The sequence below is a fragment of the Schistocerca nitens genome, chromosome 7 (genome assembly GCF_023898315.1).
Source record: "Schistocerca nitens isolate TAMUIC-IGC-003100 chromosome 7, iqSchNite1.1, whole genome shotgun sequence".
NCBI lineage: Eukaryota > Metazoa > Arthropoda > Insecta > Orthoptera > Acrididae > Schistocerca > Schistocerca nitens.
The window spans coordinates 29,218,422-29,239,958 of record NC_064620.1 but is presented as its reverse complement, the minus strand read 5'-3'; the positions used below and the strand labels follow the sequence as shown (position 1 = coordinate 29,239,958).

The 21,537-nt window shown below is 43.5% G+C and overlaps 3 non-coding genes across 3 annotated transcripts; 2 read left to right on the top strand and 1 right to left on the bottom strand.

Annotated features, from left to right (window-relative positions):
- Positions 1–17,358: 17,358 nt before the first annotated feature.
- Trnat-ugu (transfer RNA threonine (anticodon UGU)) lies at positions 17,359–17,433 on the bottom strand. Its single transcript has one exon. It is a non-coding gene; the product is annotated as a tRNA-Thr (tRNA).
- A 124-nt stretch (positions 17,434–17,557) lies between these two features.
- Positions 17,558–17,632, top strand: Trnat-ugu (transfer RNA threonine (anticodon UGU)). The gene has a single exon. It is a non-coding gene; the product is annotated as a tRNA-Thr (tRNA).
- Positions 17,633–17,963: 331 nt separating this feature from the next.
- Trnat-ugu (transfer RNA threonine (anticodon UGU)) lies at positions 17,964–18,038 on the top strand. The gene has a single exon. It is a non-coding gene; the product is annotated as a tRNA-Thr (tRNA).
- Positions 18,039–21,537: the final 3,499 nt, after the last annotated feature.

Below are 21,537 nucleotides of genomic sequence, written 5' to 3'. Positions count from 1 at the left end.
ACAGATTGCGAAATGTGTATGTGAGGGAAAGACTAAAGGAGGAACCAGTACAGGACAGGATAGAAAAATCAAGACTGCAGTGGTATGGACACATGAAGAGAATGGATGAGGGAATAATTCCAAAGAAGATGTTTGATCTGCAACTGGAGGGGAAGAGGCCCAGAGGAAGACCAAGAGATAGATGGGTGAAGGGAGTGAAGGAATGTGTGACGAGAAGAGGAGAGAACTGGACGAAGGTGGAAGAGGGGGAATGGTGGAAAGACAGAACACGATGGAGAAGCTTGTGTTCCCGACAGACCCAGCCAGTGGCTGGAAACTGTCCAAAATGATGATGATGATTACTACAGCAAAATTACAAAAGGTTTTCTAAAATGAAAACTTTCCAAATTTGAATCTAAACACTGAAGGTGTTATCATATCTTTTCAAATAGTCACAGTTGTTGAACTATTAACACGTATATACTGATTTAGTTTTTTAAGTGTCGGATAACTACGTTTTTTGCTGATTTTTTTGTAACTTCCAAGTTATGACAGTTATTGACATCAGATTTTGACAGATCGTTCGTTTAGGTTATGTACCTAATATGAAGTTCCACAGGCTATTTCTAGATCAGTTATTAATTTTTATATTTCCAGAGAATGTAACTACCCTGTAAGCGCCTCTCCGCTACTTTCACACACTGCAGTCACGCCATATGGTCATGACGCACGTCTGCAGCACATAGCTCTCCCGTAGAAGATAAGATTCTGACTGCTTACACTGGAGCCCACATACATTCATACAAGAAAACTTTAATACACAAACTGGCGATCACGCCCTAGCTGCGACGCCTCAATACAATAATAGAACATGGATACGACATCATTAACAATAAGGCGATTCAAAAACTGCTGCATCAAACAAGACGTTTACAATTATTACTTCTGTGCTACTACCTCTATTCACAATAAATTTCGCAGGTAGTATTAACAAAAGCCGCTAGACGCACCAACAAAATTATGTCATCGTAACACGTATGATTCAGGAGATATGACGTCATAAACATTGAGATACGAGAAAAGCTGCCGCATTGTGCAGGACGTTTAGTTACTTCTTTGCTACTAAATCTATTGCAACACATTTCGGAGACAGTATCCACGTATGCCACTTAATTTACCTACACAAACACATCATTGTACTGCACATAGTTCAAGAGAGATGGCGTAATAAATACGGAGATGCGTGAAAACATACCGTATTATAGATGAAGTTTTAATACATTTACTCTTTACTATTCAGACCCTGCTACAGTCGAGTCAGCTTTAGGAAAACTGTCAGCGGTTTTGACAACTTGCAACTGTCGGGAGCTGACGGTTCTAGGCGAAAACAACAGCCACATACAGAGGTATGAACAGGCGTTGCCCCAGAGACTTTACAAAATCGCGTTGTAGGCACGCGAAACTGTCGCGCCCAATGCACAGAAAATCACTACGAAACATCGATCCGTCAGAACGACGTAGTGCCACAAGGCTGTCTCTCGTACTTGAGGTTATCAACGTAAGAGGAAAGGGAGAGAATCAACTTGTGTACATCCCACGAATACGCACAATTCTGACAGTTCTCACTTTTTTACTTCAAGAGTCTAAAGTTTCCAGTGAGGCTTGTATTTGTCACTGTAGTTAACAAGTCAGAGGGGAACAATGCGGACTGAATTTGCTACCTCAAATATGTCGCATGGACAACTTTACGTCCGTTGCTCAACTGTGGGCTCACCCAAGAATTTATTCATCGTTGCTCCTGGGCAAGTAACTAGAAATAATGTTTGTAATCAAGTTATGAGTTAAATAAGCATTACAGAGAAATTGTATTTTGCATATTACGTTTTTTAGTACGGCTATTTTACTAATACATAATACATATTTCTTTGTGTGCCTGTTTCATAACTTAAACGGTGTTTTCATGAATACATGGCAAAGACATTTTTTCGGTATTACACTACAAACACAGTTAATTTTTTGCTTCTGCTTCTAATAGAAAACTGGCCAAATGAATACCAGGACGATGTCAGGATTGTCAGCTTGTTCATATATGAAAAAGGAGAAAAGACACATCTCTGACAGTGGGAAAACTAGGAAGCAGCTACTTTTAGATGGAGAGTTAGACGTATGAGTGCCAAGGGATCGCTTACTTGGCACAGAAAGGGGCAGCAGAAGAGACAAAATTTAGTGGCGTACAGATAAGTGAATATGAAAAATGGGTTGTCACGGACGCTGTGTGTACAACGGTACTCAAACTGGATTTTTGAAATGGCATTCTAGCCGTCTACTGTAACTGGTCAATGACACCAACTTCTCTGTCAAAATTTTTAATTTTCACATCAGTGTTCAGGGACGAAGGGAAACGAACACAACAATGAGGGTACCGAAATATGTGCCGTTCCAGCTGATCAGCAATTCACACAGACGTATACTCTGCATATGGCACCGGCTGATAAAAGTACAGCACGTAGGTATTGTTGTTGTCCGAATGTTGTCTCTGGTTGCGTGTAGTTGTTTTGTAGCCGTACAGCTGCACGAAGGGCACTCACAATATCCATGAAAACGTCATCAAGCGTTCTTTTAGGTAACGCTTGTGGATGGCATACTCTGAAGAGCTCAGCAATTTGTGGAGTGTGTTTTAACAGCTTATTATTTTGAGATACAGATCTGGCGTGGCTAAAACAAGGGCAAAGAGATTTCCGGAGTGCGGGCATAATAACTCTGTTGGGTGTAATTAGCAGTCCCAGTGCCGACAGCAAGTTGCAGTATAGGACATGTTTTAATCACTGTAAAGCAAGCTTCTAATCTCTTATTAAAGGCCACTTCCACGCTTGCGTGAACAATTCTGTGAAGCAAAGCGAGTGTCGCCGTAATACGCCTCTACGTTCAAGGGTTCTGTAGAACACTGGAAAAGCAGAAAATGGTTTTAATTTTGCAACAAAGACGTAAGCAAATATAGCATCTAGATTACCGTGAAACAGATCGTAACAACTAGCCGTATTAAAAAGGAGAAAGATGCTTCAATTTTTGGGATAATAAAAAAGAAACAAGATACGTAATTGCAGGTTTCATGACATCTCCGCATCTAATAAGCACTCAGAACTATGAGATATTCGTACTACATAATCCTCTTTACATTCCTTCTCACAAGTGATAAATTCTGTGTGAGCAAGGCACAACTGTTTTAGCCATTTGCTTTGTCACCATTTCCATTGTACATAGAGTTGACACGAGTTTCCCGCAGCTACGGAAGCACATGTTGTAAAGGGCTATTGTCAGACATAGGGTACACAGCTAGACTGGAATACGCACATGGTTTATATGACAGTACAGAAATTAAATACTTTTATCTTTCCCTTTCTCCTCACTTCCAGCAAGCCGACAAATTCTACAATGAAATTTTCACCCTACAGCGGAGTGTGCGCAGATATGAAACTTCCTGGCAAATTAAAACTGTGTGCCGGACCGAGACTCGAGCTCGGGACCTTTGCCTTTCGCGGGTAGAGCACTTGCCCGCGAAAGGCAAAGGTCCCGAGTACGAGTCTCGGTCCGGCACACAGTTTTAATATGCCAGGAAGTTTCAAGGAGACAAATGTTTGTGATCTACGAAAAGTAACGTAACATATTTTATAACCCTGAGAAAACTAATGGAGTGATACACGATTTTGCTTATGAGATAGTTCAGTGTTCTGCTGGGAGGTGACTTGGCGGGTTTGGTGGGAAGAAAACAATAAAGATAAGGGTTTAAAGATCCGCCGATGAAGATGAAATACAAGTTTGAGCACGGAAAGAAATCCACCCCTGTCTCTTGAAAGGGACCTTCCTGACACATTCCTCCATCGCTACAGGGCAACCATAGAACACATAAACATAGATTGCTGGAATATGAACTGTGTTATTGCCCAATACATGTCTTAGGTCTTACTACCGCACTTGTGGACTCGGTGGTGGAACTGACGGATGTTCTCCCAGGCTGTCCTTAGGACCAAGTATTACGTGCGACGGAACTTCAAAAAATGGATTACACATTATCAAGAGAGAGGCCAAGTAAGTTTTATTGAATGCTGCAATACATTTAAACATGACACAGGTACATAACACTATTTTACAGCATAGTAACATTGTCTCTGTAAACAATGGTCGGAACATTCTACGAACCGTACAGTTTCTCTAGGGCCGGCCGCGGTGGTCTAGCGGTTCTGGCGCTGCAGTCCGGAACCGCGGGACTGCTACGGTCGCAGGTTCGAATCCTGCCTCGGGCATGGGTGTGTGTGATGTCCTTAGGTTAGTTAGGTTTAAGTAGTTCTAAGTTCTAGGGGACTTATGACCTAAGATGTTGAGTCCCATAGTGCTCAGAGCCATTTGAACCATTAGTTTCTCTAGGATAGAAATCTTTCCGTTGCTCACGGAGCCATTAGAAAAGCGCAGTGTGAATATCCTAATAGTTAGAAAGTCTCTTTCCCACAGGGCTTTCCTTTAGATTGGCAAAAAAATGTAAATCACACAGTGCAAGATGTTTCTTCCTTCAGGATCAGCAGCACACTTAGCAGCCTCGGTCAAACCGTTCGCACCATTTCAGTATGGTTGAACGCGACATTGTATTTGGCCCAGATACAGGCAGAATTTCACGGCGAATCTGTCTGTAGTTTAAAAGTATTGTCCACAAGAATCTTACTGCCATTCGTAGTCTATTTCAGCTTTCGACTGCGTTTCCAGTTGTCACACCACTTCATACGCACAGTGTAATGTACCTGTTATTCGGACCGCAGCAGAATTATTTCTGCCAGGAAAACCGGAATTTGTACTCTCTTCTGACAATGAGTCACCTTGTTGGGCAAGTCTTTTAGCAGTGAGACAATACTTGTAATTTACATTCTGAAGCTCCTGAGTATGATAAAAGTTTTCGTTGAATTCCCATATGAACATGTCACAGACACGCATATACACACAAAATTTTAAATTTTGTCTGAGACAGTTTATAACATTGTTCAGAACTAAACTAAAATTTCTAAATCGCGATTTCGTCCAAGGTTTTTAGAAGGTCTTATATGGTTGTCAGGTTAATGCTAGAACTGTTTCAAGCGTTCCCAATGGAAATGCCGTTTGCTTCTCTAACACATCGCCAGTAATCGGCTGAAAAGAACCATGAGTCTATGGAGTATCGGATCCAAAAAAATTATAAGATATAATAAGAACTGCTGGTCATCTCCAGCAGGGATGTCCGTGTAGCAACATAGGGATACAACACAATCTGCGTTCACATAAAAACATGCACTTTAAAACACACATTAAGCTTTAAATTTTTCATCATATTCCCGGAATTAAACTGAAAAGAAAAGTTGCCATGTCTTACTTCTGACTGAGATTTTTGGGAGGTGTTCCTTGGTAGGAATTTAAATGCCTGATCTAGAAATCTCCTCTTGGGGACTGCATCTGCTCAACTGGCAACTAGTCTAATTTTTAGCTGATAAATCCCTGATTACTATGGGTCATTGCTGGAACAACCCGCTTTGCTTAGAGAATGAAAAATAACTCAAAAGTGAATCGGGTTTCATGATACAACTGTTGAGAGCACTTGTCATTGTTGCGTGGTTAACCAAGTTCGTTAATGTCGCAAACTCTACCGGATGATAGTGAAGTAGGTATATTGTGAGATTGTAGCAGTATGGGGAAATCCTGTTAAGCACACATGTGAATGATAAACTATAGGCTTTCTGTAAACTCATAGCTGATATTGAGGAATTTGGGCAGGTGATTTTGAAAACCAAATTATAGACCATCTTTGACCATATTGGCCGCGTTAGATGTCAGCACCAAAATATGCCACTGCCTCACCTTACACGTACCAGGTGGTTATGATTAAACTGACGGTGTTCTGTATGCTGTAGTGCAGGCTGTACAAATCGCAGAACGCTGAAAATTCTTAGGTATGTTCATTAATTGGTGCGCGTGTTGAGTACGCTAAAAAAATATAGTTACACTTTCTATCACCAGGTGAAAATACGGCGCTGTAAGTTAGAGTGGGAGATGTTTGAGGTTGGAACGTCAGTATGCTGTTTGTAACTTAGCGATGTGTGTTGACTTCTCTTGTGAAGTGAGCGTTGGTGTAAAGGGTTAAGAAGCTTCAAATTTTCTATGCTACACTACTGGCCATTAAAAGTGCTACACGAAGAACAAATGCAGATGATAAACGGGTATTCATTGGACAAATATATTATACTAGAACTGATATGTGGTTGCAATTTCACGCGATTTGGGTGTATAGGTCCTGAGAAATCCTTACCCAGAACAACAACCTCTGGCCGTAATAGCGGCCTTGATACGCCTGGGCAGAGTCAAACAGAGCTTGGATTGAGTGCACAGGTACAGCTGCCCATGCAGCTTCAACACGATACCACAGTTCATCAAGAGAAGTGACTGGCGTATTGTGACGAGCCAGTTGTTCGGCCACCATTGACCAGACGTTTTCAGATGGTGAGACATCTGGAGAACGTGCTGGCCTGGGCAGCAGTCGAACATTTTCCGTATCCAGAAAGGCCCGTACAGGACCTGCAACATGCGGCCGTGCATTATCCTGCTGAAATGTGGGGTTTTGCAGAGATAGAATGAAGGGTAGAGCCACGGGTCGTAACACATCTGAAATGTAACATCCACTGTTCAAAGTGCTGTCAATGCGAACAAGAGGTGACCGAGACATGTAACCAGTGGCACCCCATACCATCACGCCCAGTGATACGCCAATATGGCGATGACGAATATACGCTTCCAATGTGCGTTCACCGCGATGTCGCCAAACACGGATGCGACCATCATGATGTTGTAAACAGAACCTGGATTCATCCGGAAAAATGACATTTTTTCATTCGTGCACCCAGGTTCGTCGTTGAGTACACCATCGCTGGCGCTCCTGTCTGTGGCTCTGAGCACTATGCGACTTAACTTCTGAGGTCATCAGTCGCCTAGAACTGAGAACTAATTACACCTAACTAACCTAAGGACACCACAAACATCCATGCCCGAGGCAGGATTCGAACCTGCGACCGTAGCGGTCTTGCGGTTCCAGACTGCAGCGCCTTTAACCGCACGGCCACTTCGGCCGGCGCTCCTGTCTGTGATCCAGCGTCAAGGGTAACCGCAGCCATGGTCTCCGAGCTGACAGTCCATGCTGCTGCAAACTTCGTCGAACTGTTCGTGCAGATGGTTGTTGTCTTGCAAACGTCCCTATCTGTTGACTCATGGATCGAGGCGTGGCTGCACGATCCGTTACTGCCATGCGGATAAGATGCCTGTCATCTCGACTGCTAGTGATACGAGGCCGTTGGGATCCAGCACGGCGTTCCGTATTACCCTCCTGAACCCACCGATTCCATATTCTGCTAACAGTCATTGGATCTCGACCAACGCGAGCAGCAATGTCGCGGTACTATAAACCGCAGTCGCGATAAGTTACAATCCGACATTTATCAAAGTCGGAAACGTGATGGTACGCATTTCTCCTCCTTACACGAGGCATCACAACAACGTTTCACCAGGCAACGCCGGTCAACTGCTATTTGTGTATAAGAAATCGGTTGGAAACTTTCCTCATGTCATCACGTTGTAAGTGTCGCCACCGGCGCAGTCTTGTGGGAATGCTCTGAAAAGCTAATCATTTGCATATCACAACATCTTCTTCCTGTCGGTTAAATTTCGCATCTGTAGCACGTCATCTTCGTGGTGTAGCAATTTTAATGGCCAGTAATGTAAATTCGATGTATATCGAGGAAAAATACCGTGTATTACTGGTAGACTTGTTTTATCAGAACGGCAGTAATATCAGAGCTGCGCTGCGAGAATATCGTCGACAGAAACAGCTTCGAAGAAGCCGAATGTCAATAAACTACCTAAAAAATAAAATCTAAAATCTAAAGAAACAGGGAGAGAGAGGCGGCCCATTCTCATGGCAGTTGTTGATAAAGTTGCTATAACTATAGCCCACCGTATAGAACGTGCCCCAAAGTCTGCACCTAGTGATTGAGTTGTGTCACATGAATTTCGACTGCCCTGACCAACAGTTCGAAAAATATTGCAGCACATTTTTCACTGGTATCCTTGGGAAATTCAGAAAGTGCACCAATTCAAGATCAAACATAGAATACAGCGCCGTGACGTCGCCCTTCGTTTTTTTTTGGGAGAACGGAAATTTATTACATTTGGTTGGGAAAGATTCTTTGGACGGACGAAGCACAGTTAGCTCTTCACGATGCCGTGAATGCAGAAAACTGTACCAGATTGGTTTCTATTCTGCCAGATGTTGTGCTAGAACATCCACAGCACCTCAGCCTGCATGAGTGTGTTGTGTGGTGCGGAGCTCTTTCATTCTCGGTCGCATTTCCTTCAAGGAGATGACACCTATTGCGCCTGTTAGGCGCACAGTGACATCTACCTGTTGTAAGGATCTCCTCGTGCTGCCGGTGATTCCAGATATGGGGAGGCACCGCATGCTTCTTGGCAGTTGGAAGATTTGCTTCGAGAATCCTCTGGTAACGACCGCTCATCTCATGGTAAGTTCAAGATGCGTGGCCTTCCAGATCCCTTGGCCTGGCCTGACATCTGAAAGAGTGTGTCTATCAGGATGTATCCAGACTCTTCCTGATCTGAAGTACTGCATACGATGGCACTTCGCTCTGATCACACCGCATATGCTGTGAACAACTGTCGACCGTGTCGTGTTACGGATGCAGCATGCAACTGAATGGGGAGACCTTACTGAACACATGTTTTAACTTCTGACCATACGCTAACAAACTCGTCATAATTACGTTATCACTTGTCTGATCGTCCCTGCCATTTTCTTGCACCCACAGCACACTCTGACTTACAGCGCCATATTTTCACTTGGTGGCAGGAAATGGATGTGTTATTTTTTTCAGCGTGCTCCGCAAGCGCACCAGTTAATGTACATACCTATGATATTTCAGCGATCTGCGATATACAGGGTGAGTCACCTAACGTTACCGCTGGATATATTTCGTAAACCACATCAAATACTGACGAACCGATCCCACAGACCGAACGTGAGGAGAGGGGCTAGTGTAATTGTTTAATACAAACTATACAAAAATGCACGGAAGTATGTTTTTTAACACAAACCTACGTTTTTTTAAATGGAACCCCGTTAGTTTTGTTAGCACATCTGAACATATAAACAGATACGTAATCAGTGCCGTTTGTTGCATTGTAAAATGTTAATTACAGCCGGAGATATTGTAACCTAAAGTTGACGCTTGAGTACCACTCCTCCGCTGTTCGATCGTGTGTATCGGAGAGCACTGCAACATACATCGCGTTTCTACAGAATGATTTGCCAACTTTGCTCGAAAATGTCCCACTGGAAACGCGTCGACGTATGTGGTATCAGCATGATGGTGTACCTGCACATTCCGCAATTAACACTAGGCTGACCTTGATAGGATGTTCGACGGGCGTTTCATAGGACGTGGAGGACACACAAATTGGCCAGCCCGTTCTCCTGATCTTACACCTCTGGACTTCTTCCTGTGGGGTACGTTAAAGGAGAATGTGTACCGTGATGTGCCTACAACCCCAGAGGATATGAAACAACGTATTGTGGCAGCCTGCGGCGACATTACACCAGATGTACTGCGGCGTGTACGACATTCATTACGCCAGAGATTGCAATTGTGTGCAGCAAATGATGGCCACCACATTGAACATCTATTGACCTGAAATGTCCGGACACACTCTATTCCACTCCGCAATTGAAAACGGAAACCACGTGTGTACGTGTACCTCATCCCTCATGGTGCGTCAGTGAAAAAGACCAATAAAAAGGTGTTAGCATGTGGACGTAATGTGCTGTTCCAGTCTCTTCTGTACCTAAGGTCCATCACCGTTCCCTTTGGATCCCTCCGTAATTCGGAGGTCTCCGATACACACGGTCGAACAGCGGAGGAGTAGTACTCAAGCGTCAACTTTTGGTTACAATATCTCAGGATCTAATTAACATTTTACAATGCAACAAACGGCACTGATTACGTATTTGTTTATATGTTCAGATGTGCTAACAAAACTAACGGGGTTCTATTTAAAAAACGTAGGTTTGTGTTAAAAAACATACTTCCGTGCATTTTTTTATGGTTTGTATTAACCAATTGCCCTAGCCCCTCTCCTCCCGTTCGGTCTGTGGAATCGGTTCGTCAGTATTTGATGTGGTTTACGAAGTATATCCAGCGGTAACGTTAGGTGACTCACCCTGTATACTGCTCACAATGCAGCACTGGGAACGCTGTCAGTCTAGTAACAACCACCCGGTACCTTATTCCGCAACGTTGCACAAGGGTAACGGGTGATATTCCAGCTCCATGGTGAAATGAAATGTCGTGTGGTGAAGGCCTCCCGTAGGGTAGACCCGTCGCCTGGTGTTAAGTCTTCTCAGCTGACGCCACTTCGGCGACTGATGTGTTGATAGAATGAGATAATGATGATGAAGACAACAAAACACCCAATCCCTAAGTGGAGAAAATCTCAGACCCAGCCGGGAATCGAACCCGGTGCCCTTAGCATGGCATTCCTTCGCGCTGACGAGGAGGACAGCTCAGAGGTGATTCAATTCATACGCAATGCTTTTCAGACACAGTTTGAACTAATGGATAATATCTCATAGTGAAGTTTGTGGCAGCTCGTAACTACACATTGTCAGTTACCTTGCAAATGGCTCGCTGCCAAACCAATGCTTCTGCAATGTCTTACTTGAATTACCGCTTTCACTCCTGTTAGCTACAACTGAAGGAGAAAATACAAAAATTCAGTTAATGAAGGAGGCAAAAAGGAATACAAGCGTCTCAAAAATGAGATCGACAGGAAGTGAAAACTGGATAAGCAGGGATGGCTACAGGACACATGTAAGGATGTAGAGGCGTATATCACTAGGAGTAAGATAGATACTGCCTACAGGAAAATTAAAGAGACCTTTGGAGAGAAAGGGAACCACTTGTATGATTATCAAGAGCTCGGATGGAAACCCAGTTCCAAGCAAAGAAGGGAATGCAGAAAGGTGGAAGAAGTGTAATAGAGGGTCTATACAAGCGCGATGTTCTTGAGGACAATATTACGGAAACGGAAGAGGATGTAGATGAAGATGAAATGGGAGATATTATACTCAGTGAAGAGTTTGACAGAGCACTGAAGAACTAAGTCGAAACAAGGCCGCTGGAGTAGACAACATTTCATTAGAACTACTGACAGCCTTAGAAGAGCCAGCCCTGACAAAACTCTACCATCTGGTGAGCAAGATATATGAGACAGGCGAAATACTCTCAGACTTCAAGAAGAATATAATAATTCCAATCCCAAAGAAAGCAAGTGTTGACAGATGTGAAAATTACAAAACTAACTGTTTAACAAGTCACGAATTCCTTACAGACGAATGGAAAAACTGATAGAAGCTGACCTCGGGGAAGATCAGTTTGGATTCCGTAGAAATGTTGGAACACGTGAGGGAATACTGACCCCACGACTTACCTTAGAGAATAGATTAAGGAAAGGCAAACCAACGTGTCTAGCATTTGTAGACTTAGAAAGTTTTGACAGTGTTGACGGGAATACTCTCTTTCAAATTCTGAAGGTGGCAGTAGTAAAATGGTAAAATACAGGGGGCGAAACGCTATTTACAATTTGTACAGAAACCAGAGGCAGTTATAAGAGTTCAGGGGCATGACAGGGAAGCAGTGGTTGGGAAGGGGGTGAAACAATGCTGTAGCATATCCCCGATGCTATTCAATCTGTATATTGAGCAAGCAGTAAAGGAAAAAAAAATTCGGAGTAGGAATTGAAATCCATGGAGAAGAAGTAAATACTTTGAGGAACGCCGATGACATTGTAATTCTGTCAGAGACAGCAAAGGACGTGGAAGAGCAGCTGAACGGAATGGGCAGTGTCTTGAAAGGAGGATATAAGATGAACATCACCAATAGCAAAACGAGGATAGTGGAATATAGTCGAATTAAATAGGGTGATGCTGAGGGAATTAGATTAGGAAATGAGACGCTTAAACTAGTAGATTAGTTTTGCTATTTGTGGAGCAAAATAACTGATGATGATCGAAGTAGAGAGGACATAAAATGTGGAATGGCAATTTCAAGGAATGCGTTTCTGAAGAAGAGAAATTTGTTAACATCGAGTATAAATTTAAGTGTTAGGAAGTCGTTTCTGAAAGTATTTGTATTGAGTGAAGCCATGTATGGATGTGAAACGTGGACGATAAATAGTTTGGACAAGAAGACAATAGAAGCTTTCGAAATGTGGTTCTACAGAAGAATGCTGACGTATAGATGGGTAGATCACGTAACTAATGAGGAGTAATTGAATATAATTGGGGAGAATAGAAATTGTGGCACAACTTCACTAGAAGAACGGATCGGTTGGTAGGACATGTTCTGAGGCATCAAGGGATCACCAATTTAGTATTGGAGGTCAGCGTGGAAGGTAAAAATCGTAGAGGGAGACCTAGAGTTGAATACACTAAACAGATTCAGAAGGATGTAGGTTGCAGTAGGTCCTGGGAGATGAAGAAGCTTGCACAGGATATAGTAGCATGGAGAGCTGCATCAAACCAGTCTCAGGACTGAAGAGCACAACAAAAACAGTTAGAACTGTTAATTATTTGCCACTCCACCCTGCATGTATGAAGTTAAAACACACATGAACATCACTTGTGTATCAGGAGCTATTGTTCTTATCTACAAGATAAATAACATTGAATTAGCAATTAGACTGGCTGCAAGTATTAGTAACATATATAAGTGGTGTGCCACAAGATGTGATCGAGGAGTGGAACGCTAAGTTTGTTTTACAAGTGAGACTCGGTTAGGCTAAAATTTTATTATTATTTAAAACAATATTTACTTAAAAAGTAGGCAAATTATTTACGGTCTACGGGATCTGACGCAAATATGGAACAACCTACGTATTCTGATTTTGCCCATTAAAAATCGTATTATTTACATAGACTGAAGAGACGAGTGAGAATTTGTACGAAGGCCGGGAATCAAGCCCGGGTGTCCTGCTTTCTAGAGAGTTGTGTTTGCCAGTTTGACGCAGCGGCTCACTGAACTGTACGAATTATCCTGGCACGCCCCCCTCCAAATTATCACTGCCGCTCCAGTATACTTTAAATTACTCATTACACAGAAACAGAATGGCTGGGGCTCTCAACGTTCAGGAATAGGATCTCAACATCGAACGTAAATGGGCGATCCAGCCTGAAACCCAGGACAAGATATTTATAAACATGAAACGACACAATATCAGAGACTTCACAGGTCTTATACACAAAATCATATTGGATCAGGTGTTCGATAAATGTGTGACTGAACGGCGACAAGAGGCGTAGGAGCAAAAAATGTCGGACTTCTTACATCAAACACGGGAGCAATGGCCGTCTGTCAGAAATTTACGATAACAGCCGCTACCGAAACGAGCCGTTCAGGGCTCTCAAGGGCTGTTGTTGTGTGACGCCCGAGCGGCAGCAGAGCTTTACGCAGACACATATCACGACCAAATGAAGACATCCCCATTGCCACCGGTGAATAACGAAAGATACCCCGCTTTGAAGGATACGTCACTGGAGCCCTGGTAGCATGCCGAGCCGTTCCCACTCGTAAACAGCCGAAGTGAAGCAGATCTTTAGGAGGAGGATCAACGACTCCCCAGGAACGGATTATATCACCAGTGAGTATCTCAAACATGTTTCTGGAGAATCGATAGTCCTGATTACAATGATCATCAACTGCTGTCATCAGCAAGAATATTTGCCGGTAGCCTAAAAAGCGGCACGTAGGAGGTGCATTCAAGTTCTAAGGCCTCCGATTTTTTTTTCTCCGGACTGGAAAGAGATAGAAACATGCGCATTGTTTTAAAATGAGGTCGCGTTCATTGTCAATACGTCCCAGCGATGGCAGCACCGTACGGCAGATGAAATGGGAACTGTTTTACATTCTTAAAATGGCGACGTTTTCCTTACTTGAACAGCGTGCAATCATTCGTCTTCTGAATTTGCGTGGCGTGAAACCAATTGAAATTCATCGACAGTTGAAGGAGACATGTGGTGATGGAGTTATGGATGTGTCGAAAGTGCGTTCGTGGGTACGACGGTTTAATGAAGGCAAAACATCGTGTGACAACAAACCGAAACAACCTCGGGCTCGCACAAATCGATCTGACGACATGATCGAGAAAGTGGAGAGAATCGTTTTGGGTGATCGCCGAATGACTGTTGAACAGATCGCCTCCAGAGTTGGCATTTCTGTGGGTTCTGTGCACACAATCCTGCATGACGACCTGAAAATGCGAAAAGTGTCATCCAGGTGGGTGCCACAAATGCTGACGGACGACCACACGTCTGCCGTGTGGCATGTTGTCAAGCAATGTAGACGCGCAACGACAGCATGAATGGGACTTTCTTTTCGTCGGTTGTGACAATGGATGAGACGTGGATGCCATTTTTCAATCCAGAAACAAAGCGCCAGTCAGCTCAATGGATGCACACAGATTCACCGCCACCAAAAAAATTTCGGGTAACCGCCAGTGCTGAAAAAATGATGGTGTCCGTGTTCTGGGACAGCGAGGGCGAAATCCTTACCCATTGCGTTCCAAAGGGCACTACGGTAACAGGTGCATCCTACGAAAATGTTTTGAAGGACAAATTCCTTCCTGCACTGCAACAAAAATGTCCGGGAAGGGCTGCGCGTGTGCTGTTTCACCGAGATAACGCACCCGCACATCGAACTAACGTTACGCAACAGTTTATTCGTGATAACAACTTTGAAGTGATTCCTCATGCTCCCTACTCACCTGACCTGGCTCCTAGTGACTTTTTCCAACAGTGAAAGACAGTCTCCGTGGCCGCACATTCACCAGCCGTGCTGCTATTGCCTCAGCGATTTTCCAGTGGTCAAAACAGACTCCTAAAGAAGCCTTCGCCGCTGCCATGGAATCATGGCGTCAGCGTTGTGAAAAATGTGTACGTCTGCAGGGCGATTACGTCGAGAAGTAACGCCAGTTTCATCGATTTCGGGTGAGTAGTTAATTATAAAAAAAATCGGAGGCCTTAGAACTTGAATGCACCTCGTATTACATCGATTCCAAATCCGGGCAAAGACCTGTCGCACCTCTGTAATTATTAGTCTTCCATCGACTTTGACGGATAATATTTCGAAGAATTCTACTCAAGAGAATTAATGCCGACCTGACTCAACATGAGGTAATCCGCGCTGAACAGTTTCTTCCAGAACGCCTTATTAGCAGACCTCCCACTCCTATGCATTGCTGAGGCCATACAGGGCAATTCTAGTAAAGGCAAGACGACAATCGGGGCGTTTTTAGGCTTGGTAAGAGCGTACGATAGAGTATGTCGAGATCACCTCATCCTCAGACTTCACCAGGACACACCGATAGCAGATTTTTATGTCAAAACGATTGACAGTTATCTTCAAGAGTGGCAACTCTGCGTTCGAATTGCAGACAAAAACTGGGGGAAGAAACCCCAGGGTTCCGTCATCTCTCCCACACTGTTCAACATCTATGTAGATAAAATCCCAACTGTACCACATGTGTCAGCCTATACGCCGAAAACACAGCCTTGCTCACCACTGGAAGAAACTTGGACCACCTCATCACACGGATGCTGCGACAAATGAACCTGATAGAACAGTGGGCCCTGAATAAAATCACTATCAACTTGACGAAGACGGTGGCTATTCTTTTCACGAAACGAAAGTCAATCCTGAAAACGAGCCTTACAATCAACACTTATCCCGTGGTCCCCAGTAGCTAAATACTTGGGGGTCTACTTGGTTAAGAACTCCTCTGTCGATCAGGTGGCTGAGAAGAAAAAAGTTGGACTAAGCACAACTATTGGTACTGTTCTTCAACAGCACTCATCCGAAAATCGGCACGACGACACGGCTTCACAAAACAACGGTCTAACCCATGTTGCTCTTGGGTCGACATCTTGGCGGACGCTGTCTACAGGGAACGAAGTGACTTCAGGTGATATAAAACAGATGGCAATGGGAGTCCGCTGGCAATGGGAGTCCGCTGGTGTACACGCACAACGGAACTTCGCAACGCTGTACAGGAAAAGTAACTGCAGGAAAAGTCAGAGACCAAGCACGGAAAATATTCGACGCAATCGACAAGTTACGAATTACAGCGGTCCAACTGGAGAGATGGAACAAGTACCGGGTTTCGCGGTCTGTACTTCACATCTAAGGCAACTCTATGCAACTATATACCACCTTCAGTGAAGTACGCCCACCAACAAGGCAGGTGTAAGAACCCAAATACGAGCCCAAGACTTGTCCTAAATGATTAATGAATAAAGGAGCGTACACTCTTAACCTTCATTCCAGAGAGAGAGAGAGAGAGAGAGAGAGAGAGAGAGAGAGGGAGAGAGAATAATAAAAACTCCTATTATTTGGCACACCTATTGGAGAAATGAGCTTGGTGACTGGGTGTCAGGGATAAGTGGCTGCCTACGTATTTTAAAGTTGTACTCTGTATTAAACGTTTACCGTCACTGAGAGAAAAATTTAATAAATACTTCTTACATTATGGTTTTAAATAAGTTCTGTGATTTTTTGAGTATATGATAACAGTGTACTGTGTACAGTGTACTCTGTACTGTGTACAGTGTACTGAAAACCGGTACCCGACAGGAAAAATAAAAAATTCTAATTAGTTTCCGCATAGTACCTACGATGTAGTATTTTATATACATTCCACCTCTATCCAGTGAAACACAGAAGATATTCTGTAAGTTACGTTAATTTGAGAAGTAGAGATGTATTACCTTTTCAAACAGTATCCCTGGTATTTTTATGAAACGCGAGTCACGGTTCTGTGCCTTTTGATGAGTCTCTTCATAAATGCGCTGTTTAAGAAAGGTACTGTGAAAATAGATATGAAGTATTGTAACCTCCTAAGAGAAATTTTAAATAATTAAATGAAAATGCATAATGGAGCCAAACGTAACTTCCCCACAAAAATTAAGAAATGAAAATTGACCATAAACCCACACAACAATATTGATTAAATAATTAACCATGTAGGAAATGTAACCTCCTAACGGAAATAATAATGTCTGATAAATTTTATAAGGACAGCAGCGCTGACCTTCGGCCCTGTATTCTGAATAAAACAAGCAAAAATTCTTACCTCAATGAAACTGCAATTATATCTGCTCTTAGTTAAACACTCTTCGACACAATGATAATTAAATGAGCACCCTAGCTGCAAGCAGGCGTTGATACACTTCGTTGGGGACATGTTGAAAATGTGTGCCCCGACCGGGACTCGAACCCGGGATCTCCTGCTTACATGGCAGACGCTCTATCCATCTGAGCCACCGCGGGCACAGAGTATGATGGGCAAACATCTAATAGGCGCACTACGAATGTAGTGTTGTGGACATGTTGGGAATGTGGATCTCACGGGGAGCGTGCAAGGGATAAGTCCCTGCAGACGCACTATCCTCTGTGCCCGCGGTGGCTCAGATGGATAGAGCGTCTGCCATGTAAGCAGGAGATCCCGGGTTCGAGTCCCGGTCGGGGCACACATTTTCAACATGTCCCCAACGAAGTGTATCAACGCCTGCTTGCAGCTAGGGTGTTCATTTAATTATCATTTCAATTCTAGCAAAGCTGCATGGTCATATATAGTTAAAATAAATATGGGTTCCCGGCCTTTGACCTTCTTGTGTGCGAACGCACACGCTATGCCCGAACTCGTACGGGACTTGGTAGATTAATCTGCCACGAGTAATGAGTATGATGGGCAAACATCTAATAGGCGCACTACGAATGTAGTGTTGTGGACATGTTGGGAATGTGGATCTCACGGGGAGCGTGCAAGGGATAAGTCCCTGCAGACGCACTATCCTCTGTGCCCGCGGTGGCTCAGATGGATAGAGCGTCTGCCATGTAAGCAGGAGATCCCGGGTTCGAGTCCCGGTCGGGGCACACATTTTCAACATGTCCCCAACGAAGTGTATCAACGCCTGCTTGCAGCTAGGGTGTTCATTTAATTATCATTTCAATATATATATATATATATATATATATATATATATATATATATATTTAGATTATTGAAAGGAGTGATGATCCATTGGAAATGTTCTTTAAATTAAAATGAATGTTTTTCTTTAAAAGAGTTACTTGATAAAAAAATTATTATTGGGGCATTTTTTTTGAACAAATTAATTACAATTAACATACATTATTAGATATGCGCAATGCTGCTTCTTTACCTTCTACAACAATACTCACCGTCCAGAATCCTGACCAGAGTCGCGAGCAGAGCACACAGCCGACGCATACTGTCGACTAGCGCAGACACGCGACAAGCAACAACTAACGACAAACTACTCTCTGGTCAGAGATTCTGTCATGCTTCGCCCATCGCCGGCGAAGCATACGTCTTACAGTATAATATAAATTCTTCTACTACAGAGTAAATAACTATCTGAAGACTAGTACAGAAGGCTAAATTGCGTGTAATACATGTGCACCGGTCTGTGATCTATTGACTACTCCTGTTTCTATGTTCTGAATAACCTATAACTTGTATCTCACCCACGTTGTTGTTGTTGTTGTGGTGGTCTTCAGTCCTGAGACTGGTTTGATGCAGCTCTCCATGCTACTCTATCCTGTGCAAGCTTCTTCATCTCCCAGTACCTACTGCAACCTACATCCTCCTGAATCTGCTTAGTGTATTGATCTCTTGGTCTCCCTCTACGATTTCTACCCTCCACGCTGCCCTCCAATGCTAAATTTGTGATCCCTTGATGCCTCAAAACATGTCCTACCAACCGGTCCCTTCTTTTAGTCAAGTTGTGCCACAAACTTCTCTTCTCCCCAATCCTATTCAATACCTCCTCATTAGTTACGTGATCTACCCACCTTATCTTCAGCATTCTTCTGTAGCACCCACAGTCTAAGTAAAATCCACAGTAACCATACATTACGGGACGATAAAGGTGAAGGAATGATTTTTTGATGTGAAATGTACAACATCTGCGACATGACATATTCTATTGGTTCTAGAACATATGCCTCTTTCTACAAGATAGTAAGCAGTTCGGAAGGTGGGGGAAGTAACAATACGTGGAATCTGAAACGTTTCCCACCCGTGTCAGCTTGTGGCATGGTGCCTGATCTCTGACTGGGTAACGTATTGTAATGGCTGCTATTAGCGCCTTAGCGACTGACTGGCACAGACATTGGAACAAATCTTAGACCATGCAAATTCTGGTGCAAATGGTAGACGCTAATTGGCTTTCGTTAAACTCATAGCGATAACAGATCACGTATCAGAGAAACGGTGATGTCACATAATGTGTCTGACTGTGACGTTTCCTTACTTGACAGCGCTCTGATTGGCTGTTCCAATCGTCTTACACCTTTTACTTATGTAACGTCGTGTCTGATGCCCAAATGTTTGTCATTGAACACCCAGTAGTATGTTGTGATACAGTCCAGAGACTGACTGGATGCAGCTCTCCACGCTAGGCTATCGTGTGTATGGCTCTGAGCACTATGGAACTCAACTGCTGTGGTCATAAGTCCCCTAGAACTACTTAAACCTAACTAACCTAAGGACATCACAAACATCCATGCCCGAGGCAGGATTCGAACCTGCGACCGTAGCGGTCTTGCGGTTCCAGACTGCAGCGCCTTTAACCGCACGGCCACTTCGGCCGGCTATCGTGTGTATGTCTTCTCATTTCAGAGTATGCACTGCAATCTGTGTCCACTTGAACCAGCTAACTTTAGACAAGTTTTGGTCTCCTTGTACACGTTTTCTCCCCCAAAAGTACCCTCAATTAACAAACTTACTATTTATTGATGCCGCAGGACGTGTCATACTACCCTGTCCCTTATTTAATCACGTTGCAGCGTAAATATTTCTTCTTCCCGATTCTGTTCAGTGTTTCTTGATTACTAATCCATCTACCCTTCCAGTATTCAGCAATTATTTTTTGTATGGCGTGGTGTGCGTACTGTAAGACCTTCGGTACACACACCATCAGATTATTTGACTTGTCGCTCTAACGAAGTAGGCGAGTGTTAGCAATATGTCTCGTGGTCTTATCGTGGCGTGTTTATCTTCCGCCGTTAGGTCAGACGATAGAAATGCCACTTGCACGCTTAGAGTAGCAGATTGACAGTGACCAACTTTAAACAGAACTTGATTAATTTTCACACACATTTATTAAAATAATAAAAAGCCTAGAAATTACTTAACTTGATTCTGGATGCTGTTTACAATTGACAATCTGAAGTTCCTTTGGTCTTCGTACGTTAATCTTATTCTCACATATCTATGAAACTTGACATAGTGTCTATACATTTCTCTTCATGGCCATGTACAGGAATATGATAATCTTATTAGGAGCAGACTGAAACTTGACTATAGACTGGTACAGACAAATGCAGACTAATGTAGACTGGTGTAGATTGACTAATCGGAGGTCTGTACACTCGTTATAATACCTCGCACGTTCAAGTATCACTGCACGAGTGTGATCCGCGAGGAGAAAAGGTTCTACGTTAGCAGCAATCTCATTGGCTGCGTTACATATTAATACGCGGATCGGCGGAAGCAGAATCTAATCCGTCTCTAAGACAGCGCCATCTCGTAGTGCGGAGACGGACGAGCGCTGCGTCTGCGCTGTTGTGCTTAGCGGGGCGCGCTCTATTGGGGAAGTTGTGTACGCGCTGACTACGCGGAACTATGTACACAACATATGGCTACATTTCTAAAGCCTTTTTTTCTCTTCGCCTCTACAATTTTTATCATAAGCATTTTACTTCCGTGTAATGTTAATGTTCAGTCGCAGTCGAACACTTCCAAAAAACAGTTCCTAAATCTTAAGTTTGTATTAGCAGTTATTGCTTTCTTTAGGAAATCTGTCAACCTGGTGCGTCAAATGGATGATTGCCTCAATGCTGAGGACGGTTTTGCCTGATTGGCATACCGTTTCCGCACTATAAGATCTTCGAATGGAAACTTTTCGATCACTCCTTATATTGCCCTGCAACTATTAGCTGACGATCTTTGGCCGCATTTCCAGTTTCCTGTTTATGTTAGCAGTGCCCGTTTGTACGCAGTGGCTGTCGGCGCCCCCACTTCACCCTGTTCAGCAGCGATGTATTGCCATGATTTCCCCCCCCCCCCCCTCGTATTTACCTAGCTGTTCCGAGAATTTTGGAGAAATGGGCTTTGGTTCTAGGGCAAGGCAACAACACTGATTCATCAGTCAATTTAATATTAACACCTGTGAAAAGCCTGCATAAGCACCCATCGCAGCGGGGCCCGCTGCGTGATGTGTATCAAGAGGTGGCTCTAAGCACTATGGGACTTAACTAATGGTTCAAATGGCTCTGAGCACTATGGGACTTGACATCTGAGGTCATCAGTCGCCTAGAACCTAACTAACCTAAGGACATCACACAG